Consider the following 16,653-nt stretch of genomic DNA (forward strand, 5'->3'; position numbering starts at 1 on the left):
AGAGACTTTTCCCAGAAAAAAAATCCATTGTGCACAAATATTTTGCGTTCAATTTCAAGGGTTTCTAAATAGATCCCACTGAAGTCCATCACTGGATTCTTTACTAGATTATTTCTAATTATCTTAATGGTGCTCGCATTCTATATTTCTGTTTTCTCAAGTCTATAACTGAGACCCATGTAATCAAGGACAGACTGAGAATGCTTGAGTAAGTATAAATTCTTCTGAAGCATGAGGATCAGAACTGTTTTTAATTTGGTTTCTTTGTGGAGCAAAGATGCTATTTACTGCCAAGAAGAAAATATGTGTTTTAAAAATAAATTCTCCCACGTGCTAGGAGAAAACATCTGGGAACAGCATATATCTTATGTCCTTGGTGGGGAATATGTTATCTTTCTAGTAGAATGGAGTTGGAGTCTCACAAGAAAAGATTCCAGTCCCAGCTCTGTCACTTAGCAGATTTGATGATGAGCAAGAATAATAACTCAAAGTAATTTTACTGTTAAAATGGGAAAAAAAAACACTTATGCCCTCCTTATAGGGCTGTATTGGTGACGAAGTTAAATGAGACAATGCTCATACATTCTTTGGCACGTTATTCTCCTCTGTTTCGCTCTAGTTTCTGTTTCTCTTCCTGTCTTAAAGGGTGGTATTCTCTGAATTCTTTCATCCTTGACTCAATCTTATCTATACTGTCCTTCAGTTTTAACTTCAAGGGTGGCTGATGACTTCAAGTGTTGACCTTCAACCTCGTCCTGTCCCTCCATGTTCTGCAGTCATATAATCAGATGGGATGTTTTCCCATGGAGTGGGTTTCTGTGCTTTGGCCTATTCGCTAGGCAAATCTATTTTGGTAATGGAAGTGCTCTTCCCTTCAGAGGTTTCCCTGACTGTACTTCCTCCCACCAGCAGGAAGGACATATAATCCAGAATCACTGTTCAGATTATCTCTTCCCAACCACTCAGTGATTTTCCAGGGGGCAGATATATGAGCCCAGTGGGGGCTGTTCAAGTTCCTTCCCAAGAGTTGATGTGGTTGCTAAAAGCCAAGCCTCTTCAGCTTGTCAGATCGGAAGCTTGTTGATCGGAAAATAAAGCGTGTCAATTGTTATCACCACCATAAAGAGTGAGCCCAAGGGTGCTACAAAAGGAAATTCAAGCTGAGAGAATGAAAGAAAAATTCTGATTATAGTTGAGTCCTGGAATCCAGCTGTAACAGGTATAACCATGAGCCATTTCAAAACCAAGTCAAACAAGCTTACATAATTTACATAACAAACTTACAGAAATTAGTTTATGTAATTAAGAATCTGTTGCATTATCTGAACTCAAGCTAAACAGTTCTCCTTGTGCTCTTGTTCCAGGTGGAGGTACTAATGTTCACTTAGTCATTCCAACAGAAAACCTGGAGTCATCCTTAACTCTTCCTCCTCCTCCTCTTCCATCATGCCTACACCCATTATACCCACCAGTCCTACTGTTCTTTAGTATTTCTCAAATTGTCTCACTCTTCTCCATCTGAGCTCCCACCATCCTAATTCATACACTCTCCTTCCTGGGTTACCATTAGATCTTACTAGTCTTTTTGTCTCTGATCTTGTCTCTGATCCTCTCATGTTACTGTGGTGTGAGACCAAAGAGAATGAATATAAAACACATCTGGCCATGGCATTTATCTGTTTAAACATCTTCCGAGATCCTGTTACCCCAGGATAACATTCAATCTCTTCACATGGTACATAAAATGTTTCATGTGGCCTGGCATGGTGGCTCATGCCTGTAATCCCAGCATTTTGGGAGGCCGAGGTGGGTGGATCGCCTGAGGTCAGGAGTTTGAGACCAGCCTGGCCAACATGGTGAAACCCCGTCTCTACTAAAAATACAAAAATTAGCTGGGTGTGGTGGTGGGCGCCTGTAATCCCAGCTAGTTGGGAGGCTGAGACAGGAGAATCACTTGAACCCGGAAGGCAGAGGTTGCAGTGAGCTGAGATTGTGCCATTGCACTCCAGCCTGGGCAACAAGAGCGAAACTCCATCTCAAAAAAAAAAAAAGTTTCATGTAATCTTTAGCTGCTCTCTGCTTCCCACATAACCATCTGGAAACAGCATTGTTTGTAGTCATTACCCACTGGTGATATGCTGTCACCCACATTTGGCACCTTTGCTCATCACTTTGGGAGAGCAGTGTAGCTTGTTGCTATTAAAAAATGAGGCTTTAGAATCATACTGACCTGAGTTCAAATCCTCATTCTGATGTGTACCACCCACTGCTTGGGCAAGCTACTTAACTTTTACAGCCTTATTGTTAGATTTGAAAAATAGGGATGCTGATAGCAGCGGTTTCATTGAACACAGTATCATCAGAGTTAAGATTGCATGAAAAGCACTTAAGACAGTATCAGAAGGCAGCAAGGCCTGGTACATGTTGGGCATTTTTTTGTTGTTTGTATTTCCTTTGCCTAGAATGCTCTTATTGCTGACTTTGTCCCACTATTCATTTTGCTGGCTCACTGCTGCACAACCTCTGACTTGGCTCAGATATCATCTCTTCCAAAGGCATCCTCGGGTGGGGGAGTCTGCATCTGTTACCCTAGGCTCATCACCCTCATTGCTCTTAGCACATATATCAGACTTACCTTCTCATCTATTCTGAGTTCACTGAGGGCCATGTCATCATCTTTGCATCTCCATTTCCTAACAATTTTTGGATTGAATTGAATAGAAATGTTACCTTCCTCCTCAGCCTCCAGTGGGGAGCAGGAGGGAACTAAGCAGCAACCATGTTAATTTCCTTGGATTCTTTTGCATGCTGTTTTTCATTATTTTTCTCAATACACATAATTTAAAGCCATTCTACCTGTCCGCTTTTATCCTGTTAGTCTCTGACAGGTGAGATATTAGGAGAGACAGGATGTGTGAGTACAAATAAGTAGAAACAATTTGACAAATGTTCTCTTTCTTCCAAGAAAAGCAGCTCTTTTCCTGTTTTTCTCTGGCCTTGGAATGACGGATTGTAAAAATCGAATCAACATCTCCTTTTATTACAACACATTAGCTGGGCCCAGCCGAAGATTTATAGCTTTCTGTTAAAAAAAAAAAAGGGTCTAGGGAAATGTTAAATACTCAGTTTTTACCATCCTTTCTGCTTTTCACCCCCACCCCAATCCTGTGGGAATAGATGGTCAACACATGGTGCTTAGGTAGTTACAAAATCTGGGAATTACTGAGTCGGAACTAGATGGCAAGGAGAAAAGGCTAGTTGGCATAGTTTGTTTCGTGAGTCAGACTTCCGAAAGTGGCTTGGTTGTTATTCTATCTTTTAAATATGGGGTCTTGTTATATTGCCCAGGCTGGTCTCAAACTCCTGGGCTCAAGTGATTCTTTCATCTCAACCTCATGAGCAGCTGCAATTACAAGTGTGAGCCACTGCACCTGGCTAGCTTGGTTTATATGAAAAAGCAGTGAGTTTGGAAATGGTTGAATCTGTTTGTCTTTTTTATAGGTAGAGAAACCAGGACTCAAGAAGTTTAACATTCACTAGCTGGGTGATCCTGGGGAGATTGTTTTCCTTAAGTGCTATTGAAAGGAGAAAATCATATAATGTTCATGTAACACCTATCAGACACCTATGAGAGTGCTGGTGCACAGGAGCACCTAACACTTTTTTTTGTGTACACCTAGTAACTGAAAAGAGTGGTCCTAACATGTCACTGCCAGTTCCCCTCTTAGGTTTTGTTTCCCATAAGGGAGATGTCCTGTTACTCTTACCTGCATTCCTCACATTTTTACATGGAGAAGGGACTCTCTGTTCCACTATCCAGAAGTATATGAAGAGTACTTCCAGCTCTCTTCCTTGTGAACTTTGCTTTGGCTCAGAGGAGTAGTAAAGGGGTCCCGTCCTGTTAGGGTAATGAGCTGAGCCTGTGTGGCTGATCACCAGGGTGATCATTCTTTTCTGGGTTCCCCCAACCCACAGGATGTGTGTTGTCTTCTACTCCCTTTTGTGGGGCACTAACAGGGTGCAGCTGGTTCTGTAACGAAGACTTTGATGTCCTGCAGGGTCAGTGACTGGATGGCAGGTATCTATAGCATGTGAAATCTCAAGAGGCTTATTATGACCACATGTGTCAACTGCGTTCTCCAATCTAGTTGCCAGAAATGAAGTTAGGGTATTTAACTCTGTCTGACTTCTGTGTTATTCCTTGGTTGATTTCCTAATTTGGGACTAGATAGAAAAGTTGAAGGCGCTAGGCCCATTGCTCATGCCTGTACTGTAATCCCAGCACTTGGGGAGACTAAGGTGTCAGGATCACTTGAGCTCAGGAAGTCCAGACCAGCCTAGACAACATAATGTAGACCCCATCTCCACACACACACACACACACGCACAAAAAATTGGCCAGGCATGGCTGTGCATGTCTGTAGTCCCAGCTACTCAAAAGGCTGAGGTAGGGGGTTTGCTTGAGCCCAGGAAGTCAAGGCTGTAGTAAGCCATGATCACACCACTGCATTCTAGCCTGGGTGACAGAACACGAGTTAAGAAAAAAAAAATGTTGAAGGCTAATGTATTAGTCCATTCTCATGCTGCTATGAAGAAATGAAGAAATACCCAAGACTGGATAATTTATAAATGAAAGAGGTTTAATTGACTCACAGTTCTGCAGGGCTAGAGAGGCCTCAGGAAACTTATAATCATGGCAGAAGGGGACACAAGCACATCCTTCTTCACAAGGCAGCAGCAAGGGGAAGAAGAGAGAAGGGGGGCGGAAAGCCCCTTATAAAACCATCAGATCTCATGAGAACTCACTATCATGAGAACAGCATGGCAGTAACTGCCCCCATGATTCAATTACCTCCCACTGGATCCCTCTTATGACACATGAGAATTAGGGGAACTACAAGATTAAATTTGGGTGGGGACACAGCCAAACCATATCAGCTAACTAATGTTAGTATCTTGTAAGATCTTGATCCATTGGCCAGATGTGTTGACAGACAAATTCTGGTGGCTGGGAACACAACTAATAAGGAGCCAGATCAAGGCTTTGGGCCTTGCCAGGGCCCCAAACCTCAAATATTAGTACAAGAGCAGTTGGTGGATCATGGAAGCATCTTTCTCCATTGCTCATGATGAACAACTGTTTCTACTTGGTCAAGCTGATTAGGACTTAGGAAGCAGGGCCCTGTGATGCTCTAGCACTGACCTGAACTGACTTGGGCATGTGTAGTCATTCCCTTGGCAAAGGGCGGCTCAGGCGAAAATAATAGGAAAAGTGTGTTTGAGCTTTGGTTAAGGCTCCATTCCAAAGAGGCAAATCTTTCCAGTGAGGCTGACTTGACTTTGGTGGGTGTTCCTATTTTTCTTGCTTCTTAGCCAAATCTGCAGGCCAGGACTTTAATCTGGAAAGACAGCTGTATTTCTTGCGGGGCTCAAGGCATTGCTGTAGGCTTCTTGCAAGTCATATGAAGTTAGCCTCAGACCACCTGCCTCAAATTCAGTTACTACTTGTGCTGTTTACAGATAGCATCCAGAGCCAAGTTAGATAGCTAAGAAAATAAGCAAATGAAATGCAAGTACTTTGTTTAGATCTTAGTTTGAACAATACATTTTGAGACAATTAGGGATATTTGAATATAGATAGGGTGTTAGACAATACCAAAGAGTTATTCATAATTTTGGGGGTATAATATTTTATGTAAGAGAAATATCTTTTTTAAAGGGCTGGCTATTGAATTATGTAGGAATGACATGTTTGCCATTAATTTTAAGGAAATATTGCTTGGAGTATCAAATCTCTAAAGCAATGTAAAATATTAGGAGGCCCACTAGGAACATGTATATAAACTATATTTTGTTGGGTATAATAGTATCAATAGTAACAACAGGAATAGTATCAATAATACAATCAGTTAAATGGAATTCAGGATGGTTCAATGATTTACTTTATTAATAGCCCCAAGGAGTAAAAAACTCACATATAATCATTACAATGTGAAAGACATTTGAAAAAAAAACTCAACAACCCTTCCCAAAAAGTAATTATTAGATTGTAGATGTTAAAGTTTATTATAAAGTTCAATAATTGAGAATGTAATACAGGAAAAGAAAATAACTGTATAGAATAGTACGTTCACATGCAGACCTAAGTACATATGGGAACATAGATTTTAATATCTAGCAAGTTATATATATTTCTAATCAGATTCCTCCACCCAAAGCAATAAGCCTGGATTAGAGTGAAATACCAAAAGTAATCTGATACTTACTAGTACTAACACTAGATTTGATATTAGTAGTACTATTTAAAATGTTTGTTTTTAGAGACGTGTCTTGGTATACTGCCCAGGCCGGTCTCAAACCCCTAGGCTCAAGCAATCCTACCTTCTCAGCCTTCTGAATAACTAGTAGTATTTAATATTATTCTGAATGTACCAGTCAAAGCAGTTAAATAGAAGAGAAAAACAGGTATAAGAAGAACTTGGTATGTTATTTGCAATAATTATTTCTAAATATGTATACTAATTTTCTATGAATTATTTTGGTATCTACTAATACTACATAAATGTGACAAGTTGGAACTTTAATATATATAAATTAGTAACATTTTTTAAAAAAAGATTAAAAACAATGAATGATCAACATATAATGGAAGAAAAGATCATATTTATAGAACTAAGGTAAAACAATTAAACACATAGGAATAAGCCTAAGAAATGTGGGGGACCTATACATAATCAAATCTTTTTTTTCTCCTTTTTCACCTTTTAGGTTCAGAGGGGGACAGGCTGCTTATGAATGATTTAGCATCATCCCTTTGGTGCTGTTCTCATGGTAGTGAGTGAGTTCTCATGAGAACTGGCTGTTTAAAAGTGTGTAGCACCTCCCCCCTCACTCTCTTCCTTCTGCTCTGGCCATGTAAGATGTGCCTTTCTTCCCTTTTGCCTTCCACCATGATTGAAAGTTTCCTGAGACCTCCCCAGAAGCAGAGGCCAGCATCATGCTTCCTGTGCAGCCTGCAGAACCATAAGCCAATTAATTCTTTAGGAATTACCCAGTTTCAGGTATTCTTTAGGAATTACCCAGTTTCAGGTATCTCTTTATAGCAGTGCGAGAATGGACTAATACAGGCATATACTCAATAATGATTTTGCTGGGTCAAACAGTAGTTCTGAGTTCTTTGAGAAATCTCCAACTGCTTTCTACAGTGGCTGAACTAATTTACATTCCCACCAGAAGTATATAAGCATTCCCTTTTCTCCAAAATCTTGCCAGCATCTGTAATTTTCTGACTTTAATAATAGACATTCCGACTGGTGTGGGATATGACACCTCATTGTAGTTTTGATTTGCATTTCTCTAATGATTAGTGATGTTCAGCATTTTTAATGTTTGGCTGTGCATATGTCTTCTTTTGAGAAATGTCATCTTGAGAAATGTCTGTTCATGTCCTTTACCCATTTTAACAAGGTTGCTTGTTTTTTGCTTGCTGATTTAAGATTCCCTATAGATTCTGGATATTAGAACTTTGTCAGGTGCATAGTTTGCACATATTTTCTCCCATTCTGGAGGCTGTCTGTTTACTCTGTTGATAGTTTCTTTTGCTGTGCAGAAGTTATTTAATTGGGTCCTACTTATCTACAAATATTCTTTATTGCAATTGCTTTTGGAGACTTTGTCCTGAAATCTTTGCCAAGACCTATGTCCTGAATGGCATTTTCTAGGTTTTCTTCTAAGGTTTTCATAGTTTTAGGTCTTACATTTAAGACTTTAATCCATCTTAAATTGAGTTTTGTATGTGGTGAGAGGAAGGGGTCCAGTTTCAATCTTCTGCATATGGCTAGCCCGTTATCCCAGCACTATTTATTAAGGAGTCCTTTCCCCATTTCTCGTTTTTGTCAATTATGTCAAAGACCAGATGGCTGTAGGTGTGTGGCTTTATTTCTGGGTTTCCTAACCTATTCCATTGGTCTATATATCTGTTTTGGTACCAGTACCATGTTGTTTTGGTTACTGTAGCCTTGTGGTATAGTTTGAAGTCCAGTAGTGTGGTGCTTCTGGCTTTGTTCTTTCGGCTTAGGATTCCTTTGGCTATTCAGTCTTTTTAGTTCCATATGAATTTTAGAATCATTTTTTTTTCTAATTCTGTGAAAAATGATGTTGCTGGTCTGAGAGAAATAGCACTGAATCTGTAAGTTGCTTTGGGTAATAAGGCCATTTTAACAATGTTGAGTCTAGTCTTCCTATCCATGAGCATGGAATGTTTTTACATTTGTTTGTGTCATCTCTGATTTCTTTTCTTTTCCTTTTTTTTTGAGATGGAGTCTTCCTCTGTCGCCCAGGCTGCAGTATAGTGGTGCAATCTTGGCTCACTGCCTCCCAGGTTCAAGCAATTCTCCTGCCTCAGCCTCTCAAGAAGCTGGGATTACAGGCACCCGCCACCATGCCTGGCTAATTTTTGTATTTTTAGTAGAGACAGGTTTCACCATGTTGGCCAGGCTGGTCTCGAACTCCTGACCTCAGGTGATCTACCTGCCTCAGTCTCCCAAAGTGCTGGGATTACAGGCATGACCCACCACGCCGGCCGTCATCTCTGATTTTTTTAAGCCGTGTTTTGTAATCCTTTTTGCAGAGATGTTTCACCTCTCTAGTTAGCTATGTTCCTAGGTATCTTACTTTTGTTTTTTGTTTTTTGGGTTTTTTTTGGCTTTTGTGAATGGGATTGCATTCTAGATTTTGCCCTCAGCTTGGATGTTACTGGTGTATAATTTTTGTATATCAATTTGATATTCTGAAACTTCACTGCAGTTGTTTATCAGTTCTAGGAGCCTTTGGACCGAGACTATGGGGTTTTCTAGATAGAAATATATTGTCTGCAAAGAGGTAGTTTGACTTCCTCTCTTTCTATTTGAATAATATTGACTTCCTACATATGCAAGCACAGGATGTGCCTCTGTTGTCTATCATTTTTTTCACTGTGTCAAAAATGGAAATACATCTTTATATATCATAAACAAATTATAATCTCAAGTAATGCCCAGCATGCAAAAAAATTACTTTAAATGTTCTTTAACTATTATTTAATTCATCTGGAGAAATAAAAATTTAGGAAGATCCCAAGGGAATGGCAAAAAGAGAAGGGAAGTGGTAAAGGGTAGAAGAAAAGAGCTAACACAGCGGTGTCTGAGACTGATCTTTAGAAGGGTCTGCTTGAAGGTTGGCCCCAGGCTGGTAAACAGTTACTCACACTGATAGGAAGTTTCCTCTCAATAAGAGTGTCTCACTGTGCCCATTGTGGGCAGACAATGTGGTTTGTGCTGAATGCATGCCAGGCAGAGGGTGTCAACAAAACCAGGCCCCAATAAAAACTGTTTTTTATGAGCTCTAATAAAAACCTCTAATGAGCTTCCCAGGTAGGTACTTTGTCACAACTCCTTGCAGTAGGAGTTAAGTGTGCCCTGTGTGACTCCACAATTAGAAGATTCCTGGGGGCTTGTACCTGGTTTGTTCTGGACTTGTCTCTATGTACCCTCCCCTTTTGCTCACTGTATTTTTTATCCCTTCACTGCGATAAATCTTAGCTACAAGTATGACTATATGATGGGTCCTGAGAGCTCTTGTAGTGGGTCATGAAAACTCGGGGTGGTCTTGGTGGGACCCCTGACACAGATGGATACTTGAAGGAGATGCTTGGAAGGATAAGACGGCAACTCAGGAAGAAACACTGATTTGGAAAGGCTAGAGAAAGGAAGGTTTTAAGAAAACTAGAATGGTTAATTTTCAAATGCTTCTGAGCAACAGTAAAATTAAAATGCAAATCTTAAAGTAGTTTACTAAAAGCTAAATAAGACAACTTGGCCAGAAGCCTAGATGACAAACATTACCAAATTGAGGCAAGGGGATGCAAATTGTTGTCTGATTGTTTGTCTTAAAGTCTAGATTGTAGACTAAAGGTTAATAGAGAAACTTCACATATGTGCACTGTTGTGGATTGAATTGTGTTCCCTCAAGTCTAAAGCCCTAAAAGTTATCAATGTGACCATATATAGAAATAGGATCTCTGCAGATATAATTAGGTGGTCATATTGGATTAGAGTGGACTCTAAATCCAGTATGGCTGGTATCCTTAGAAGAGGGAACTGTGAATACAAAGATACAGTGGGGAAAGGCAAAGCAAGATGATGGAATAGAAAGCTCCACTGATTGTCCCCCCAACAAGATGACCAAGTTAACACCTATCTACACAGAAAAAAAACACCTTTATAAGAACTAATAATCATGTGAGCACACACAGCACCTGGTTTTAACTTCATATAGCTGAAAGAGGCACTAAAGAGATAGAAAAAACAGCCCTGAATTACCAACACCACCCCTCCCTCACCCATTGGCAGCAGCAGGCACAGCAGCATGATGCAGAGGGCATCTCTGGGTGCTGAGGGAGAGAGAACACAGCAATTGCGAGGCCTTGAACCCAGTGCTGTCCTGTTAGAGCAGAAAGGAAATCCAGGCCAAATTTAGCTGATGTCCACCCAGAGAGGGAGCATTTATTATTATTTCTTTTTGTAGTGCTAAGTTTTTATTCCCTTTTTTTTATTGTTTGTGTATCTGCTACAGTTTTTTGGTTTGTGTTTACTTAGGACTGAAATAAAACATCTCATAAGTATAATAGACTATTTTATACTGATAACATAAATTCTTTTGCATACAGAAACATTAGACTTGTACCTGTCCCCCACACAATTTTTTCACTTATTTCACTATTTACATTTTTTATATTATATATTTCTTGAAAACCTGTAGCTATTATTATTTTTGACTGTTTTGACTTTTTTAAAATTATACTTTAAGTTCTGGGATATATGTGCAGGTTTGTTACATAGGTGTACGTGTGCCATGGTGGTTTGCTGCACCCAACAACCTGTCATCTACATTATGTATTTCTCCTAATGCCATCCCTCCCCTAGCCCCCCACTCCCCAACAGTGTGTGATGTTCCCCTCCCTGTGTCCATGTGTTCTCATTATTCAACTCCCACTTATGAATGAGAATAGGCAGTGTTTGGTTTTCTGTTCCTGTATTAGTTTGCTAAGAATGATGGTTTCCAGCTTCATCTATGTCCCTGCAAAGGTCATGAACTCATCCGTTTTTATGGTTGCATAGTATTTCATGGCATATATCTGCTACATTTTCTTTATCCAGCCTATCATTGATGGGCATTTGGGTTGGTTCCAAGTCTTTGCTATTGTAAACAGTGCCGAAATAAATATATGTGTGCATGTGTCTTTATTATAGAATGATTTATAATCCTTTGGACATATACCCAGCAATGGAATTGCTGGGTCAAATGGTATATCTGGTTGTAGATCCTTGAGGAATCATCACACTGTCTTCTACAACAGTTGAACAGATTTACACTCCCAACAACAGTGTAAAAGCATTCCTGTTTCCCCACATCCTCTCCAGCATCTGTTGTTTCCTGACTTTGTAATGATCGCCATTCTAACTGGCATGAGATGGCATCTCATTCTGGTTTCAATTTGCATTTCCCTAATGACCAGTGATGATGAGCATTTTTTCATATGTTTGTTGGCTGCATAAATGTCTTCTTTTGAGAAGTATCTGTTCATATCCTTTGCCCACTTTTTGATGTTTTTTTTCTTGTAAATTTGTTGTGTTCCTTGTAGAATCTGGATAGTAGTCCTTTGTCAGATGGATAGATTGCAAAGATTTTCTCCCATTCTGTAGGTTGCCTGTTCACTCTGATGATAGTTTCTTTTGCTGTGCAGAAGCTCTTTAGTTTAATTAGATCCCATTTGTCAATTTTGGCTCTTATTGCCATTGCTTTTGGTGTTTTAGTCATGAAGTCTTTGCCCATACCTACATCCTGAATGGTATTGCCTAAGTTTTCCTCTAGGGTTTTTATGGTTTTAGGTTTTACATTTAAATCTTTAATCCATCTTGACTTAATTTTTGTATAAGGTATAAGGAAGGTGTCCAGTTTCAGTTTTCTGCATATGGCTAGCCAGTTTTCCCAACACCATTTATTAAATAAGGAATCCTTTCCCCATTGCTTGTTTTTGTCAGGTTTGTCAAAGATCAGATGGTTGTAGATGTGTGGTGTTATTTCTGAGGCCTCTGTTCTGTTCCATTGGTCTATATATCTGTTTTGGTACCAGTACCATGCTGTTTTTGTTACTGTAGCCTGGTAATATAGTTTGAAGTCAGGTAGTGTAATGACTCCAGCTTTGTTCTTTTTGCTTAGGACTGTCTTAGCTATACAGGCTCTTTTTTGGTTCCATATGAAATTTAAAGTAGTTTTTTCTAATTCTGTGAAGAAAGTAAATAGTAGCTTGATGGGGTAGCATTGAATCTATAAATTAATTTCAGCAGTGTGGCCATTTTCTCGATATTGATTCTTCCTATCCATGAACATGGAATATTTTTCCATTTGTTTGTGTCCTGTCTCATTTCCTTGAGCAGTGGTTTGTCCTTCTCCTTGAAGAGGTCCTTCACATCCCTTGTAAGTTGTATTCCTAGGTATTTTATTCTCTTTGTAGCAATTGTGAATGGATGTTCACTCATGATTTGGCTCTCTATTATTGGTGTATAGGAATGCTTGTGATTTTTGCACATTGCTTTTGTATCCTGAGACTGTGCTGAAGTTGCTTATCAGCTTAAGGAGATTTTGGGCTGAGACAATGGGGTTTTCTAAATGTACAATCATGTCATCTGCAAACAGAGACAATTTGACTTCCTCACTTCTTATGTGAATACCCTTTATTTGTTTCTCTTCCCTGATTGCCCTGGCCAGAACTTCCAATACTATGTTGAATAGGAGTGGTGAGAGAGGGCATCCTTGTCTTGTGCCAGTTTTCAAAGGAAATGCTTCCAGCTTTTGTCCACTCAGTATGATATTGGCTGCAAGTTTGTCATAAATAGCTCTTATTATTTTTAGATATGTTCCATCAATACCTAGTTTATTGAGAGTTTTTAACATGAAGGGGTGTTGAATTTTATCGAAGGCCTTTTCTGCATCTATTGAGATAATCATGTGGTTTTTGTCATTGGTTCTGTTTATGTGATGGATTACATTGATTGATTTGCATATGTTGAACCAGCCTTGCATCCCAGGGATGAAGCCTGCTTGATCGTGATGGCTAAGCTTTTTGATGTGCTGCTGGATTCAGTTTGCCAGTATCTTACTGAGGATTTTCTCATTGATGTTCATTAGGGACATTGGCCTGAAATTTTCTTTTTTTTGTTGTGTCTCTACCATGTTTTTGTATCAGGATAATACCTCATAAAATGAGTTAGCAAGGAGTCCCTCTTTTTCTATTGTTTGAAATAGTTTCAGGAGGAATGGTGCCAGCTCCTCTTTTTACCTCTGGTAGAATTCAGCTGTGAATCCATCTGGTCCTGGGCTTTTTTTTGGTTGGTAGGCTATTAATTTCTGCCTCAATTTCAGAACTTGTTATTGGTCTATTCAGGGATTCAACTTCTTCCTGGTTTAGTCTTGGGAGGGTGAATGTGTCCAGGAATTTATCCATTTCTTCTAGATTTTCTAGTTTATTTGCATAGAAGTGTTTATAGTATTCTCTGATGGTAGTTTGTATTTCTGTGGGATCAGTGCTGATATCCCCTTTATCATTTTTTATTGCGTCTGTTTGATTCTTCTCTCTTTTCTTATTAGTCTGGCTAGTGGTCTATTTTGTTAATCCTCAAAAAAACTAGCTTCTGGATTCATTGATTTTTTTGAAGGGTTTTTCATTTCTCTATCTCCTTCAGTTCTGCTCTAATCTTAGTTATTTCTTGTCTTCTGCTAGCTTTTGAATGCATTTGCTCTTGCTTCTCTAGTTCCTTTAATTGTGATCTTAGGGTGTTGATTTTAGATATATCCTGCTTTCTCCTGTGGGCATTTAGTGCTATAAATTTCCCTCTAAATATTGCTTAGCTGTGTCCCAGAAATTCTGGCACTTTGTGTCTTTGTTCTCATTGATTTCAAATAACTTATTTATTCCTGCCTTAATTTTGTTATTTACCCAGTAGTCATTCAGGAGCAGGTTGTTCAGTTTCCATGTAGTTGTGCAGTTTCGAGTGAGTTTCTTAATCCTCAGTTCTAATTTGATTGCACTGTGGTCTGAGAGACTGTTTGTTATGATTTCCATTCTTCTGCATTTGCTGAGGAGTGTTTTACATACAATTATGTGGTCAATTTTACAGTAAGTGTGATGTGGTGCTGAGAAGAATGTATATACTGTTGATCTGTGGTGGAGAGTTCTGTAGAAGTTTATTAGGTCCACTTGGTCCAGAGCTGAGTTCAAGTCCTGAATATCCTTGTTAATTTTCTGTCTCGATCTGTCTAATATTGACAGTGGGGTGTTAAAGTCTCCCACTATTATTGTGTGGGAGTCTAAGTCTCTTTGTAGGTCTCTAAGAACTTGCTTTATGAATCTGGGTGCTCCTGTATTGGGTACATATGTATTTAGGATAGTTAGCTCTTCTTGTTGCAGTGATCCCTTTACCGTTATGTAATGCCTTTCTTTGTCTTTTTTGATCTTTGTTGGTTTAAAGTCTGTTTTATCAGAGACTAGGATTGCAAATGCTGTTTTGTTTTTTTGTTTGTTTTGCTTTCCCTTTGCTTGGTAAATATTTGTCCATCCCTTTATTTTGAACCTATGTGTGTCTTTGCATGTGAGTTGGGTCTCTTGCATACAGCACACTGATGGGTCTTGACTCTATCCAATTTGCCAGTCTGTGTCTTTTAATTGGGGCATTTCGCCTATTTATATTTAAGGCTAATATTGTTATGTGTGAATTTGGTCTGTCACTATGATGCTAGCTGGTTATTTTACCCATTAGTTGATGCAGTTTCTTCATAGTGTCGATGGTCTTTACGATTTGGTATGTTTTTGCAGTGGCTGTTACGGGTTTTTCCTTTCCATGTTTAGTGCTTCCTTCAGGAGCTCTTGTAAGGCAGGCCTGGTGGTGACAAAAATCTCTCAGTATTTGCTTATCTGTAAAGGATTTTATTTCTCTTTCGTTTATGAAGCTTAGTTTGGCTGGATATGAAATTCTGGGTTGAAAATTCTTTAAGAATGTTGAATATTGGCCCCCACTCTCTTCTGGCTTACAGGGTTTCTGCAGAGAGATCTGCTGTTAGTCTGATGGGCTTCCCTTTGTGGGTAATCCAACCTTTCTCTCTGCCTGCCCTTAATATTTTTTCCTTCATTTCAACCTTGGTGAATCTGAAGATTATACGTCTTGGGGTTGCTCTTCTCGAGGAGTATCTTTATGGTGTTCTCTGTATTTCCTGAATTTGAATGTTTGCCTGTCTTGCTAGGTTGGGGAAGTTCTCCTAGATAATATCCTGAAGGGTGTTTTCCAACTTGATTCCATTATCCCTGTCACTTTCAGGTACAGCAATCAAAAATAGGTTTGGTCTTTTCATATAGTCCCATATTTCTTGGAGGTTTTGTTCATTCCTTTTCATTCATTTTTCTCCAATCTTGTCTTCATGCTTTATTTCATTAAGTTGATCTTCAATATCTGATATCCTTTCTTCTGCCTGATCGATTCAGCTTTTGATACTTGTGTATGCTTCATGAAGTTCTCGTATTGTATTTTTTCAGCTCCATCAGGTCATCTCTACCAGTCTTCTCTACACTGGTTATTCTAGTTAGCAATTCCTGTAACCTTTTTTCAAGGTTCTTAGCTTCCTTGCATTGGGTTAGAACATGTTCCTTTAGCTCAGAGGAGTTTGTTATTACCCACCTTCTGAAGCCTACTTCTGTCACTTCATCAAACTCATCCTCCATCCAGTTTTGTTCCCTTGCTGGCAAGGAGTTGTGATCCTTTGGAGAAGAGGTTTTCCGGTTTTTGGAATTTTCAGGCTTTTTGTGCTGTTTTTTTCCTCATCTTCGTGGATTTATCTACCTTTAGTCTTTGATGTTGGTGACCTTCAGATGGGGTTTCTGTGTGGATGTCCTTTTTGTTGATGTTGACGCTATTCTTTTCTGTTTGTTAGTTTTCCTTCTATTGGTGAGGCCCCTCTGCTGCAGGTCTGGTGGAGGTCCACTCTAGACCCTGTTTGCCTGGGTATCACCAGCAGAGGCTGTAGAACAGCAAAGATTGCTACCTGTTCCTTTGGAAGCTTCATCCCAGAGGGGCACCTGCCAGATGCCACCTCCCTGACTGGGAGGTGTCTCCCAGTCAGGAGGCACAGGGGTCAGGGACCCACTTGAGGAGGCAGTCTGTCCCTTAGCAGAGCTCAAGCACTATGCTGGGAGATCTGCTGTTCTCTTCAGAGCCAGCAGGCAGGAATGTTTAAGTCTGCTGAAGCTGTGCCCACAGCTGCCCCTTCCCCCAGGTGCTCTATCTCAGGGAGATGGGAGTTTTATCTATAAGCCCCTGACTGGGGCTGCTGCCTTTCTTTCAGAGATGCCCTGCCCAGAGAGGAGGAATGTAGAGAGGAAGTCTGGGTACAGTGGCTTTGCTGAGCTTCTGTGGGCTCCTCCCAGTTCGAACTTCTTGGTGGCTTTGTTCACACTGTGAGGGAGAAAACCGCCTACTCAAGCCTCAGTAATGCAGACGCCCCTCCCCCAACCAAGCTCAAGTGTCCCAGGTCAACTTCAGACTGCTGTGCTGGCAGCAAGAATTT

The 16,653-nt window shown here is 39.8% G+C and overlaps 1 protein-coding gene across 1 annotated transcript in view; it reads right to left on the bottom strand.

The window, feature by feature from the left end:
• Positions 1-232: 232 nt before the first annotated feature.
• The window catches only part of ZNF518B (zinc finger protein 518B), a 50,487-nt gene continuing 34,066 nt past the window's right edge, over positions 233-16,653 (bottom strand). The window contains exons 8-10 of the mRNA XM_063619394.1: positions 5,204-10,479; positions 2,636-3,082; positions 233-1,160 (exon numbers count right to left, since the gene is read on the bottom strand). The gene's annotated coding sequence lies outside the window, so the exon portion shown is untranslated. The remainder of the gene's footprint in view (positions 1,161-2,635; positions 3,083-5,203; positions 10,480-16,653) is intronic.

Source organism: Symphalangus syndactylus, chromosome 16 (genome assembly GCF_028878055.3).
Source record: "Symphalangus syndactylus isolate Jambi chromosome 16, NHGRI_mSymSyn1-v2.1_pri, whole genome shotgun sequence".
Taxonomy (NCBI): Eukaryota; Metazoa; Chordata; class Mammalia; order Primates; family Hylobatidae; genus Symphalangus; species Symphalangus syndactylus.